The 13,664-nt window shown below is 48.9% G+C and overlaps 1 long non-coding RNA gene across 1 annotated transcript in view; it reads left to right on the top strand.

Moving 5' to 3' along the window:
* The first annotated feature begins 8,441 nt into the window (after positions 1-8,441).
* Positions 8,442-13,664, top strand: part of LOC138687181 (uncharacterized) — a 45,949-nt gene continuing 40,726 nt past the window's right edge. Inside the window, exons 1-2 of the long non-coding RNA XR_011326449.1 lie at positions 8,442-8,522; positions 12,760-12,832. This is a non-coding gene — a long non-coding RNA (uncharacterized lncRNA). The remainder of the gene's footprint in view (positions 8,523-12,759; positions 12,833-13,664) is intronic.

Raw genomic sequence — 13,664 nt, 5'->3', positions numbered from 1 at the left:
CAAGTGCTTTGTGCAGAGCACTGCTTACAGACTCAGTTCTCGGCCTCTCCCAGTCCTGGCCAGACAGGGAACAGCAAGAACCTATTGCAGTTTTGGCAGTCCTGGGAATGGATCAGATCCACGCTGTTCCAGTCCTAGAATGCTTCACCTCCATCCAAGAACTACAACTGCCCATCCCAGCGCTGTTCCTGGATGCATCTTTCCACTAGAGGAAACTTCAGCCGGAGAAGATGGTCTTCCTAACCTTTGTATCCGAAAAGATGCGATTACACCTTGGTTTCTGGGTGTTACGTAGGACAAATGCAGCACACCGTGAAGCAGGGAGGCCGTGGCTTTCAAAGTGAGATTTAAATTTGTTTTGTGGCTTATGTACTTTGATCTTGTAGAGAGGGTTGGGATGTGTTTGCAGACTCAGTGGCCTCTGAATTGGATGGATAGTCCAAAATATCCCTTTTTTGGCTATTCAGAACTGCCAGTGGATTGGTGCCTTTCATCCAAATGGTGCTTTCCAGCCTTACATTCCCGACTTTGGGCCAAAGCCCTTCACAGTTGGCTTCTCAAACCCCAGAGCTGCCTTATAAGCTACACTGGATCTTATTAATTTGAATCTGTGCCATCCCCTTTTCTCATTTACCACTTACTGCAGGGGGCTTTGGTTGCATGTGTGTCAGCATCAGGATGCTGTGAGTTCAAGGCTCCTGCCTTATGTTGGCTGAACTCTGCTGCCTCTGCAGATTGGGACTAGCCTGGCATTTTTCAGGCAGGAGAAGGGTAGTTCTGATACTCTGGCACTATCAAAAAGCATCAGCATTTGCGTTATAGCAACACCTAAGAGTCCTGCTGGGTTAAAACTACCAGCATGAGTGACTGCAAAGAACACGCAAGCTCCTGCTCCCAAGGAAGGTTATGTCTTTCTAGCTAGCGAAGTCCTTTGTATTTGCTCCCTAAAGCAACCCGAGGCAACAATCAGTTCCTCATGTCTTCTGCAAGCACAGCAGCCCCATCTCCAACAATACACAGCAGTCCAAGGTGAAAGAGGTGCCAAGATACAAATAAAATGCGACGCTTGCATCTGTGCTCGCAGCATCCATTGCAGACCGGTGGCTGCGTGCGAGCTCTTGGTGCCGAAACAACACACAAAGGCACTCCCTCACCCGCCCACGCTGACGATGCTGCATTTAGCTCACATTCAGCGTGCTCTGCGAAGCAATGAAAGGCATAAAAGCAAAGGAAAGTCATCTCCCAGCCTGACCTTGGGCTCACAGGACCCCACGGACTTGCTCCCTTTTCTTCTGCAGTGAAAGCTGGCATGCACGCTTCCAGATAACAGCTTTTACTAAGAAAATCCAGTATGTTTAGGAGGAGCTGAGAGGTATAAAAAGCAGGTGCTGTGCAAAGAAGACAGCAGAGCCCGCAAAAAGAGAGTTCCCTTGCAGGCAGATGGGAAACACGTCTTGCTAGAAGGAAAGAGGGCTGGGGGAGGTTTGCTCACACCAAGGTGGTGCTGGTTACAGAGCTCGTTGATTTGCATATTTTGTGACTTAGTGCACATCTCCATAACGTTAGCTCACCCACTTCCTTCCCTAGCCTCCAAGGAATCGCTTGTTATTTGTATTCGCGGCTAATTAAAACCTCTCCGAGCTCAAACCCCTGATTACGGAGAGAGGGCTGAGACCACAAGCAGACCACAGTGGAGGATGCCACAGCCCACAGGCTGACCCCACGCCACTCTGCAGACCCCACGTTTGCAGTTAGGACATTATTTACTCTGATACTAGCAACGTTCTCTTAAAATATATTGAAGGAGAGATTGGGAAAATGAAGTGTATAAGATTTATCCTGCACTAGAGGATTTCAGCATCCAAGAAAGCCAGAGCGTCCAGTCCCTCAGACTTAATAGAAACCTCCTGCTTTATTAATGTTGCTTTTTTTTTTTTTTTTTTTTTCCTTGTCCACAGGTCCTGGGCAGAAAGTCAAAGCTGTATTTGAGGAGCTTTCCTGGAGGTTTTCATTAATAACAGGGCCAGGGAATCCACTGCAAATGTAAAAATAATAGATTTGAGAGCCCTAAAAGGATGGAGATTTACTCACTGTGGAAATATTAGGGAGAAAGTGGGAGTGGGAGGTTCCCATGGCTCGGCGTTCCCTGCCCGTGAGCTTCAAAAGCTGCCTGAAGGCCAAGGAGATGCTGGGGAATGGGAGCAGGAGGGAAGGTTGCCTCCGAGCGGCACGGAAAGGCAGCTGTGACTGCTCCACTGAGCACTGATCTTCCACTGCTGGTGGATATGCCTGAACCTAGGAGTGTTTCAGGGTCCTTCTCAGGCTAAAGAGAAAAGGAAGAGGTGGACAGAGAGCTTTCGTTAATGAGAAGATCTGCTCCTTGTTCACCCCTTGGAGATGAAGGTCTAGTGTGATGCTGTTCCTCAGCAAGTCAGGAGGGACACACGGAAATATGGGTGGAAGAGAGGGATGCTGCTTCATGCTGGACAAGGCAAATAGCATCCAGTTCTTGTGGGGATGCTGAGACCATGTTCTCTCCATCCAGGTGACTCTTGTCAGCAGAGCCAGTGCTGCTCCTGTACCCCATGGTTACCACCTGCCCACGTTGTCCCCTCCTCGTGCTGGTTTGCTGCACAAGAAAAGGTGCCAACATGCCTGGATCAGTCCCTGGAAAGGTGCATCAGGATGGGAGGGGGGGTCCCATCTCTCTTCCACAGCACAGATGTTTCAGCCCCAGTGCTTGAGGATTTATAACCTCTGACAGACTGCAGCACGGGGGCTCTGCAGGGCTACAGCCCCATCTCCTTCCAGTGCTGCTTTGGGAACACCCATTTCTCCTGGCTTTTGTGGTAGCGACCCCACGGATAGATTTTTCATTTGGCTTTTTGTCCTGCCAGCTCCGTCTGGAGCTGTTTCTTAGCCCCAGCTCTGTCTGCCCGGTAAGGGGGATGTGAGGCTGTGTCCCCTTGCCCGCTGCTGGCAGGGGAGGCTGTGCTCTTCGTCCAGGTGCCACTGCTGTGCCAGGTCCTTTCTGGTGACGCATGCCACCCTGTACATCCCATACGCTGCTGTAGCCCTGTCCTTGCCTGCAAGGACTGGATCTGGCCTGCTCCCGTTTACAGCAGTATCACTTCAGAGTAAGACTGTTCATCTCAGTGCTGTCCTTTGGGAGAGCTGGGTTCAACCACGACAAGGAGGAAGAAAAATCAGAGGTGGCATTCAAAATTTTTCAGTTTGAATGGGAAAAGACTCCCAGGGCAAGTTCCCTTCAATCTGTAGACGAGTCTTGATGCACCAGGCGTTTGGGAGACGACAGCACTGTTCTGGTGCCAGCTAATGCTCTTCCTTTCTGACACCCACCAAGGCTTCGTTTCGAGACATTTATGAACTGTGTCAGGTTTCTGTGAACCCTGCAACAGCCTGGCTTTGAAACTTGCAAGTTGCATGATCTCAGGGTGCAAGTTGGAAGAGTTTTTCAGTTTGGGCATTCCCGTGCCCGCTCCAGCAGCAGCACCGCTGATGGTGTGTCCCGTCTGAGGATGTCCCTGCTGATAAGTCTCATTTTGCAGAGCCAATGCTAGGAACCCTGACAACCCTCAGCATTTCCAAATCTGAATCTAGATAAATTTAGTGCCAGGTGAGAGATGGGTGACAGGGTCTCACTTCAAGCTGAGCCCGTGCACAGGAGCTGCTGCAAGGAAAGAGCCCCATTTCTTCAACGACGAGTTGCTTGAAAGGTTTGCGCTCCCCACCCCACATCAAATTATAGTAAGCAGGGTGCAACCTGCTAAACCTTATTGTGATCAATTGTTTTTACTGGTGGAAAATGGGTTTAAGATGGGTACAGACCATTATGAAAGGAGGACCACAGCCTTTCAGTCTGTGCCAGTCCTCCAGGTACTGTGTGGAAAGCAGAGAGGTCTGTGTGGAAAGCAGAGCTCCTGGAAAAGACCTAAAACACACAAGCAGCGTGCTTCCAGCCAGCTGAGACCGCTGGCCACCAGCGGCCTGGGAGACAGATGGAGGGAGAAGGGAGTTTTCTTACCAGTTAGGAAAAAAAGGCAGCGAAGCCTATGGATGTAGATGGAGACTGACTGCAGGGTCAGATGCCAAACCAGCCTTCCTAGGGCTGCTGGTGAGACCCCTGACAAGCCCTGGTACCCTGGGAGGCAGCAGCCAGCCTTGCAGCCTGCCAGCGAAGCACTTCAGCTCCTACACGGCTCCTCCTTCTGCGCTTTTCAACAGCTCTGCAGTCCCCCAGCCCCAGCCCACCGTGCTGGTGGGCTGGGGGGGGGGCTGAAGGCATTTTCCCAGCCCTCTAATCTAACAGCACCAGTGGGAATGTTTACAGCACGCTGCCACTTGAAGGCTTATCGGCCTCCCTCCCTATCTCCCACCGCCCCGGCCTGATAAACGGAGGGGCTGGTGGCACCCTGGGGAAGCACCCAGAGCAGGGGATGGAGCTGGGGACTGGCCAGGAGCCGGGGTGCTTCTCCCGGGAACCCCTCCGCGTCGGTGGGGATGCAGTGGAGGGGAAGCAGCAGAGCAGACCCTTCCCCAAAGGATTGCTGAGAGTAAAGGGTCGGACTTGGGAGCAACCGGCTTCCAGGCCTGGGGCAAAGGGAATATCCCATGGAGGGGTGAAGGGGTACGTTGTGGGAGTGAGGGAATGCATCGTCGTGAAAATTAGAGGCACGCCAGAAAGAGTGGCTCCAATATTTCTAGCGAGGAGGAAACCAGCTGCTGACACCTGCCAATCTTGGGCAGGAACAGGTTTTCCCTAAATTAGCCTAATCAGCAGGGGATAAAAGGCAGCTCACCTAGGGCTGTACCTCTTTGCTTTGTGTCGGAGTGATGGTTTTGAACTGCAAAAGCCTGCGAGCGTCTGCGATGTCCTGGATGCCGCATGGATGCCTCTCCCCCCTTCCCCTTTACCCACCTGCGATGCTTAAACGGAGCAGAAAACTTCAGAAAGACTTTTTTTTTTTTTTTTTTATCTTCAGGAAAGAAAGACATCCTGCTGTGTCCCTGCGGGCATCCGAGCAGCCCCTGCGCATCCCTCCCTGTGTGTCCCCCCGCGGCCGCCTTGCAGCCGCTGTCGGTGTGGGACATATCGCCATTGCCCTCTAGTGGCTCCCAGCCCGGGGAAGGATCGTTCCCCGGTCCCGGGGATGATGCTCGGCTCCCCGCTCCCGTCCCCTCCGGTCCTTCCACCCGGGGAAATCCCGGCCCCGACAGCAGCTCATCCTCGCCCGGAGGGGGTTCACCCACTCGGCAGCACCTCGTCCCTGTCCCCCTGCATCTCCTGGGGGTTGGACCAGCTGGATTTGGGGTTTGGGTTTTTTTTTTTCCCACGGTTTGGTGTGAAACACACCTGGCTCGCAGCCCCGAGGCAAGGCTGATGTGCCCTTACACCTCCCACTGGGTCGTTTCCCAGTCTGGGAAAAGGTTTTCCCCAAGCAAGGAATCTCAGACTTGAGATTTTTTTGGAGAATAATTGAAACGGGGAGTTTGTTTCAGAATACTCCCTAGCTTTATTTTAAATGCATTTTAACCCATTCAAGGTGAGAAGCGCTATCTTTTGGTGGTGCACACCCAAGAAACCTGGTGCTGCTCCTGACGATGTGGCCAAGGAGATAACAAGACTGCGTGGGAGCTGGGGACCAGGTCTGCAGCATCGCTGCATGAGTATTACCCCGACGCAAGAAACGGAGGAAACTGAGAGGCGAGCTCAGGGAACGGAGGGATATTTGTAAAGGGAACGGACTTTGTGTAACTCCTGGGATTAGTGGAGGGTCCTCCCTCCATGGAGGGCTTTGTGAAATGCAAGGGAAAGAGAGGGGCTGGAGAATCACCGTGTATTTTCATGGGTGCTAGAAGAACTGTGCACAGCACGCTTTGCCCACCTTCCTCTTCACTCTCCCCCTTTATCTTAATACATAAGGACCTTTTGGAAACCAAAAATATCCTGCCCTTCCCAGGGTATGTTCCCAAAGTGTCTTTCTGAAGCTAATCCGTCCGCTAGCAGAGCCCTGGGCTGGATGTTGCTATTCTGGTCCCTGCAGTAACAGGAACAGTTTTGCGTGACTTGTCAGGACCTGCTTCATCCCAGACATGAGATCACAGTCTCATTTTTCATTTATAAATAAATACATTCCTGCCAGGACTGGAAACGTGATGGAAGTATAAGTGAAGTTTTCCTGAGTCTGCCGGCAGCCCGAAACACTACATCTTCCGTGCGATCTGCCTGTTGCAGTTGTCCCAAAGGGCCAGGCAGGGGGAGAAGATGCTGCAGGAGAGGATGAACTGTGTTGTCATCCCATCCTCTTCAGGCCTGTCTGGAGGTGTTTGAGATCTTGGGCTCTTCCTCCAGCACTGGTCTACTTAGGACAGGAATGGGCAGCAACACCACACTGCCATGTACTGGGACTGTGGTCCCTGTGTGTCCCTCTCCAGTGGCCAGTGCCTGACATGGGAGAGAGAAAGGGCATTAGATAAGATTTTAAAGTGTGGGGGATTTTTTAATATGAAGGCACCACTAAGGAAAACTGTATATTTTTTTTCTCCAGAAAAAAAGGAGAGAAGAAATGGGAGCACATCAACAATGCATGCAAACCACAACCTAGACCACGACACTGTGAACAAACAGCAGACATGCATGCCAGGTAAGATGTAAATGAAAAATGGGCCATTGTTTGCACAGAAAAAAATACAAGTGTAGAAAATGGAGAAAAAAAAAAAAGAAAGAAAGAAAAGGAGAGGCTGGGAAAAGAAAGTGGTATAGAAAAGTCAGAAGACCAAAAGAACCCCCCCCCCAAAACCAGTACAATAATGGGGAGAAAAAAAAAAGCTGTGAGAAAGAAAGAGGAAGCGAAGCCATTGCAAAGGATTTACTGCTCTCACCAGTTTGTTTGTTTTCTTTCTCCGTTACCTGAACCTCTCCCCAGGTGACTACAGGATTTCACTAACTGGCTATGTGGCCCCCAGAAGAGTTTTATGGCCCAGGACAGACCCTGGTAGCCATCATCATCCAGAACCACCGGCCCAGCAGCCAACAGATGTGCCCAAGCCCCGCCAGCACAGGGGACCCTGTGTCCACCGCGCTGAGCCCTGTCTGAGCCCTCCAGGCTGCAGAGCAAGAGCTGTCGGGACTTCAGATGTTGAAGGGTGCTGGACACTGTGGGGTCCTGGGTGGTGTTTCCATTCCTCCCCTGGAAGGTGCTGCCCTTTAAGAGTAGAATAGGGCAGAGGAGCATCCCTTAAAGCTGATTTTAACTGCTATCAGCAGTGCCCTGGAGGCTTTGGCTGATTTTGCAATATAGGGCGCACTCACGTGTCCCATTCCACGGGCAGAGCGGAGGGAATGGGGAGGGTTTGGTGATGTGATGAGGAGCAGGGACAGGAACATCTCCAGCTGGGTTGTGTCTACACCCTGCGCCTGCATCTGAATTTTTACATCCCAGAGAGCATGGGGGTGAGGAAGTCCCATTCCTCAAGTTGTAGGGTCTGATTTTCATTCTTCAGTGAGACTCACAGCTCTATTTTGTGTTTTTCAAATGGAAATACAGAGAACCCAGCTTTCCCCTCCCAGGCCGATCTCTTATGCCCCAGCTCCCACCCACAAGCAGCATCTCGCCACGAGCCTCCAGCACCCCACGGCCGGGTACCCGTGGGCTGCCCAAGCCCCTGCCCTGCAGACCCCCTCCTCCTTTGCAGCGCTGGGACTCGCTGAGATGCCCTTGCCATCGGAGGACCAGCGGCAGTTCCCTCTCAAAGCTTGCTTTGATGGTGTGCCAGCCCTCCAAGCGTGGCCGAGGGCACCGTTCCTGCTTGCTGGCCCAGGTGGGGCCTGTTAGCCGAGCCCTGGAGCACAAAAGGGGCTGTGTGGCTGCTGTTTGCCCTCTGGGAGCTGGGAGGAAACTTGGCAAGGAGAAAAAACCTTTAGAAGCTACTGGGAAGACCGAGATTTATGTTTCGCCGCTCTCGAGCGGAGAATAAAGGGAAATTTGAGTGTGAGCAGGTATAGCAGAAGTGATGTAGGCACTTTATTTGTGGAGTGTCTGTCTGAGGGTAGCAGCAAAGGGGATTTGTCTCCATATATCCAAGAGGAGCATTTGACTGTGCATAATTGTAGTTTATGTCTTAATAAATTGCCTTTGTCACCTGGGGGAGGCTGATCCTGCTCGACTGAGAAAGTACCTTTGATTTCTGAGGGGGGAGGAGGTGGTCTGGAAAAAACCACCTCAGCCGTGTATTTTTAACCTGAATGTCTTTAACTTTAGATTATGGAGAACAGCAAGAAAGATTAAAAAAAAAAAAAAAAATCACTGCGAAAGAGGGCACGGTGCACGTATCTGCAAGTTGCAGCAGCCTGGAGAACAAAAAGGCTGCTGTTTGGAAATGGAGGCAGAAGTACAGCGAGCTTAAAGGCACAGCACATGGAAAACCCACTGCGAACCCCATTGCCAGCGCTCCCTGGAGAAAGAAAGACTCTACCCCCGTGACATTGTTCCAGGCCTCAGGTAAGATGAACTTCCCTGGAGATGAAAAGCCTTGTTGTGAATTTATTTTGTGCTTGTGTTTCTAAAGGGCTAGGTCATAGATTCTTCTAGGCTTTGTGGTTAAGTGCAGGCTCTCTTCAGCCAAACAAAAAAATAAATCTCCATCCTAGCCTAACTGAGCGGGGACTGAGGCTCCCCGTGGTCCTGGGAAATCTCCAGGATGGACTGGGTTGGAAGACCAGCCTGCAGTTGCGTGTGCCGCCCAGGCTAGCACAGAACTGTCATTCAGAGCCAAGTGCAAGACTTGCACTGCAATGGAGCCTGCCAGACAAACCATGAATCTCAATTTACCTCTCGGTAATGCTCTTCCTGGTGGTCCAGCTCTCAGAGCCTTATTGTGAGTGTTCCCAGCCAGAGAAAGGCACTTGCAGCTGTATGGCAAATGCTTAAGAGTGTCTTCTACAGCATCTCATAACTGCCTTTTACAGTCAGATACGTAGGAGGGATTTCTCCTGCTTGCTTATGCTGTCCCTCAGATCCACCAGCATCTCAAGGATCATAAAATCATTTGGGCTGGAAAAGACCCTTAAGATCATCAAGCCCAACCAAGAAAGGATTTGGGCCCCTCATTATGAAGGGCTATCATCCACCTCGCAGCCTTTCAGAGAGGTCTCCTCTAGCCTGCTGTCTCTGCATGGTTAGCCTTCAGCTTGATCTTGCTTCTTGTGCAAGGTGGTAGGTCAGGAACCTCTGATCTGAAGAGCGTTGGTGTGTTGGGGTTGTACAGAAGTACTCTTCGTGCGCTTGAGCTTCATTCTGTGCTTAGCTGAGTGCTGACGTTCTCCCAAGTTACCAGACTGCAGGCAGCCGTAACCTCAGCCTTCTTGCTGCTGAGAAAAGGCATCAGAGTTTGTCCATTGACTCAGCCCTTGGTGGTGACGTAACTTCCCGGTATGCTGAGGGCTTGGGAGTGCTGGGAGCCAGAGCCAGTACAGCTGCTGGGAATGACTGGATCCCCCATGAATGGCCTCCTGTTTGAGTCCCTGCAAGCACCAGCGAAGAGCTCATAACCACCAGCCCTTCTTGGCCATGGTGCAAGAGCTCTGGTTAAAGCATCCTGGAGTGCTGAGGGCTTTTTGTGAGGCCATTCCGAACGTGGGTGCTGCCCATCTCACCCAACCGTGTTGGCCAAGGAGAACATTACCTACAGAGCACACCTGCGGGTCACCTACTGCCTACTGCTCTCCTGTCCCTTGGCAGCTGACCAAAAGCCAGGGTGTCTACGTTTGACCCCCGTTTTCAGACATTTGGCTTCCTGTGCCAGATGCCCAGACTGACTGAAACTATAAAATAAATCCAGAATGACACCTTTCCTTGGAAGAAAGCAGCTCATGCCCCAAGTTCTGTGTTCTCTCCTTTTTCCTCATCCACATCGCGGGTCTCCAGGAAGTCTTGTGAATGGTTATTTATAGGCAGTGGGTAGTAAAAGGTACAAGGAGCCTGGCTTGGAACTTGCTTTTTTGCAAGTCCTCAGGGGACTCTTGTGAGTCCCCCCCAGGGCTGAGCTTGCCTGTAGAGCGTTTCTTGGTGGTGTTTGCAGGCAGGGTGAACCTTACCAAGCTAAGGGGGAAGCAGAGGAGCACGAGACCACAGAATTAGTTCATGCACTTTCTGCAATGGCTCTGTGGGCAGAGTAAGAGCAAAAACAGCTCGTAAGAGCTCTGAAGACGAGGATGGGTCCAAAGTCAGCTAGCTCAGCTGCAAGCCATTCTCGGGAACTGCTTGCACAAACTAACTTTTGCCACCAAATGTCCATATAATTTTATAGTCCTGGTCTATCCATCGCGCCTAATACATGGATATATAACCCACGTTTAAGTAATGAGATATGACAGGTTGTACATTTCTTGGCGATTATGGCATGTGTCATAAAGCAAAAAGCTGAAGGCAATAATCCCCTGGAAACACATTGCCCCGGGGTGTCTTGTTACTATTATGAAATAAAATTACAAATGAAAAAATAATGAAAACATTCAAGAACTTGTGCACTCGAGCCATAAGTATGGTAGAACTGTCAGGCAATCAAACCTCCAGCCCAAACTGTGAGGATCATTTATATTCAGTGTAAACACCCACTCACCCACCCCACATGTGTTGCCGACAGCCTGGCCCTGGATGCTGTTATTTCTGCAACCAGGACCCTGAGAGAAGCAGCATTTTCTTGGTAGCTTGAGGGGTTCACCTGCACTCTGCTCACCAATAACCTGGGGCTACTGTCCTCGATTCAAACCCTTGGAAATATTAAAGAGGTCTCAGCTCTTAACTCACTCAATAGAAAGCTTCATCTTCCATTTTTTTCCCTGCATTTTAAGGTGGAGAATCTTGTGAACTATTTGGGCTAATAATCTCTCTCCTGTTTTAACTAGGCTCAAGGCAGCAGCTTTCTGTGGAGTCTCAGGACAGAGTCACTGGGAAGCTGTCACTTGGGTTTTCTTTGGTTCTGGACTCCAGTTCAGCACTTTAATGAAGGTTTTCCTTCTCCTAGCCTCCACTCGCCCTATCTGGGGCTTGGTCTGCTTTTCCAGGTAGTAGAAAGGTTTTTCCAGAGAAGGTTGGGACCAACAGCTAAGGGAGTTACCTGAAAGCACAGGGATAGACTATCCTGCCTTCTATTTTTTTATATATATATATATATATATGTGTGTGTGTGTGTGTATATATATATTTATTTATTAATTATGGGTTTTTTTACAGTAGTGTTAGGATGTCACAATTTCTAGAGGTTCTTGGTGCTGTAGGAACACACAGCAACAGGTCTGCCCTGGAGAACAAGAGAGGTGAGATGAGAAGCAGAAGCAGAGCGGTGATGCCAACATTAGTCAGCTGCTTGGTGGGAGAGGGCTGGACTTTCCCCAGCGGAGGCTGGAGTCCTCAAATGGCATCGTGAGCCTGGTTGTGGAAAAGGGAAGCGAGGTCGTGACTCCAGCTGAGGGACTGAGAGAGGCAGAGTGGGAATTGCTCTTTTACAACGTGGGTCCTCCTAGCACTGCTCTGACTACTACTGCTGCTGCTGCTATGAAGTCAGTGGAACATTTTTCCAAAACAGCTTGTCTTGGTGGTGCCATAAACCCAACAGTCAATAATGAAATACAAAGTTTACTTGCATGCTGTGACTCCATCAGGGAATGCCTCGTAGCTCTGCTAGTAGGTGAGTAATGCAGGCTGACCAGATTCATGCCAATGAAAACTTCACTATGTGTTCTGGATGAGGGATACGTCATATGAACTGATTTAATAGCGATGTTGGCAGAAGATGAGGGGTGACCACACCATCGCATTATGTCCTTTGTTTTGTTTGGTGGTTGAATCATCAGCTGGGAAAAACTGAAGCTCCTGAGACTGGGTATAGTGCTGTTGTCAGATCAGTTCTCCATCCCAAGAAGGAGATGTAGAATGTGGTGTCATGTAGTACTTGGTGGTCTTGGGATCTGATGAGCCCAATCAGACCAAAGAACACGCCAAAAAAAAAAAAAAAAATTAGCCATGAAGGAAAACCATGTACTAATATGACCATGTGGGGCAAGGAGGAGGTTTTTTTGTAGCTTTTTGCTGGACAGAGGACCCAGGGAGGTCACGGGATCTCCATCCTTGGAGATGTTCAAGGACCGACTGGACAAAACCCTAAGCAACCCAGTCTAAATTCAGTGTGGACCTTGCTTTGAGCAGGAGGTTGGACTAGAGACCTCCCGAGGTTCCTTCTGAACTGATATCTTCTGTGATTCTATGGAAATACTGTGCATTTTGGGGGTGTTTAGGAGCAAAGCTTGCCTTTCGTTTCTGTGAAATCTTATCCACAAGCAGGCCACTCATGCTAGTACAAGGGAATAGTTGTTACATTTTTTTTTATCTCTTTTCTCAGCTTCATTTGCATTAGATAAGGGTTTGAAAACAGCACCGTGATCTTGCAGCCGGAGGTTTCCAAGATCACCGCCACACGTGTGATATTAATACACGTTTTCCCGCATGTGCAAGTTGTAACCCCACACTTGCCAAGCCACCGAGTGGGTTGTCTGCAGCTGTGCAGATAGTTCATAACTATCTGTTAGGAACCTGCCTTCTGCCCATTAGCTCCCACAGAAACAGATGCGGAGAAGCTACAGCACAAGGGTATTTCTTTTTTTCCTCTTTCTCTTTTTCTTTTTCCCAAGCTTAAGAAAAACATGCAACAAAGAGGATTTATTCTTTTTTCTTCCCACAGGTAATGACAGGAGTTGCCAGGTAAAGATGTTGCTGATTGAGGACTGAGATGTACTGTCTACCATCCCGTAAAGGTAAAATGTCTTTGATGTTCCATAGGATCCAGGGTGCGTTTGCAAATTTTTGGCTTTTTGAGAAAAAAGTTTGTCATCAGTTCAATTTTCTTGGCTTGCCAGAAGCTGAGTCTTTTCTATCAACTGCCCCAGGTTTGTGCTTAACTGATAACTCAAAAATGTTGATGGAAATGAGTGTCTTTTCTTCCTCCCTTCCTTCTGAGGGGAAAAAAGAGTCTGAGAAATTCCAGAACCTTGAGAGCTGATTGAGAATTGCAATTCTTAGTTTGAAAAAAAATGAAATTAAATTTTCACATTCTGAAAAGCAATTAGGAGCCAGCATTTTCCAGGCAGTAAAATTGGACAAAAGCAAACAAGTTTGTTGGAAGTCGCAAATGCTTCCCGACCATGTTTTTAAAAAAAAAATCCATTTGTTTAAATAAAAATCTGACATTTTAATATGAGAAAATATTTTGTTTGGACTTCTGTATACATATTTTAAATTTAACATCATATAATACATTATAACATTTAATAGGTAATAATATGTCATTAAATATTTTAATATATTTTAAACAAAGTGCTCCAAGAAAATAATGTCCAAAATGAAATTAAATGTTCCAGTGCTGCCTCTGGAAAGTTGAGGTAAATGCATTGACCCTCTTCAAAAATTTCATAAAAATTGACAAGTTCTTGCAAAATGTTCTGATTTTGATCCAAATGTGGTTTTGGAAGGAAGGCCTCCATCAATAACTTTTTGACCAACTGCTTTTGATCCATAGCTTTCTAGTTCCACTTGGTACTCAAAAATGCTTTTTTTTTTTGTCGTTTTCTTAAATTGAATTATCTCAGC

The sequence above is a fragment of the Haliaeetus albicilla genome, chromosome 10, assembly GCF_947461875.1.
Source record: "Haliaeetus albicilla chromosome 10, bHalAlb1.1, whole genome shotgun sequence".
Classification (NCBI taxonomy): Eukaryota; Metazoa; Chordata; class Aves; order Accipitriformes; family Accipitridae; genus Haliaeetus; species Haliaeetus albicilla.
The sequence above is the reverse complement of the archived record's forward strand: the minus strand, read 5'-3'. Positions and strand labels throughout refer to the sequence as shown.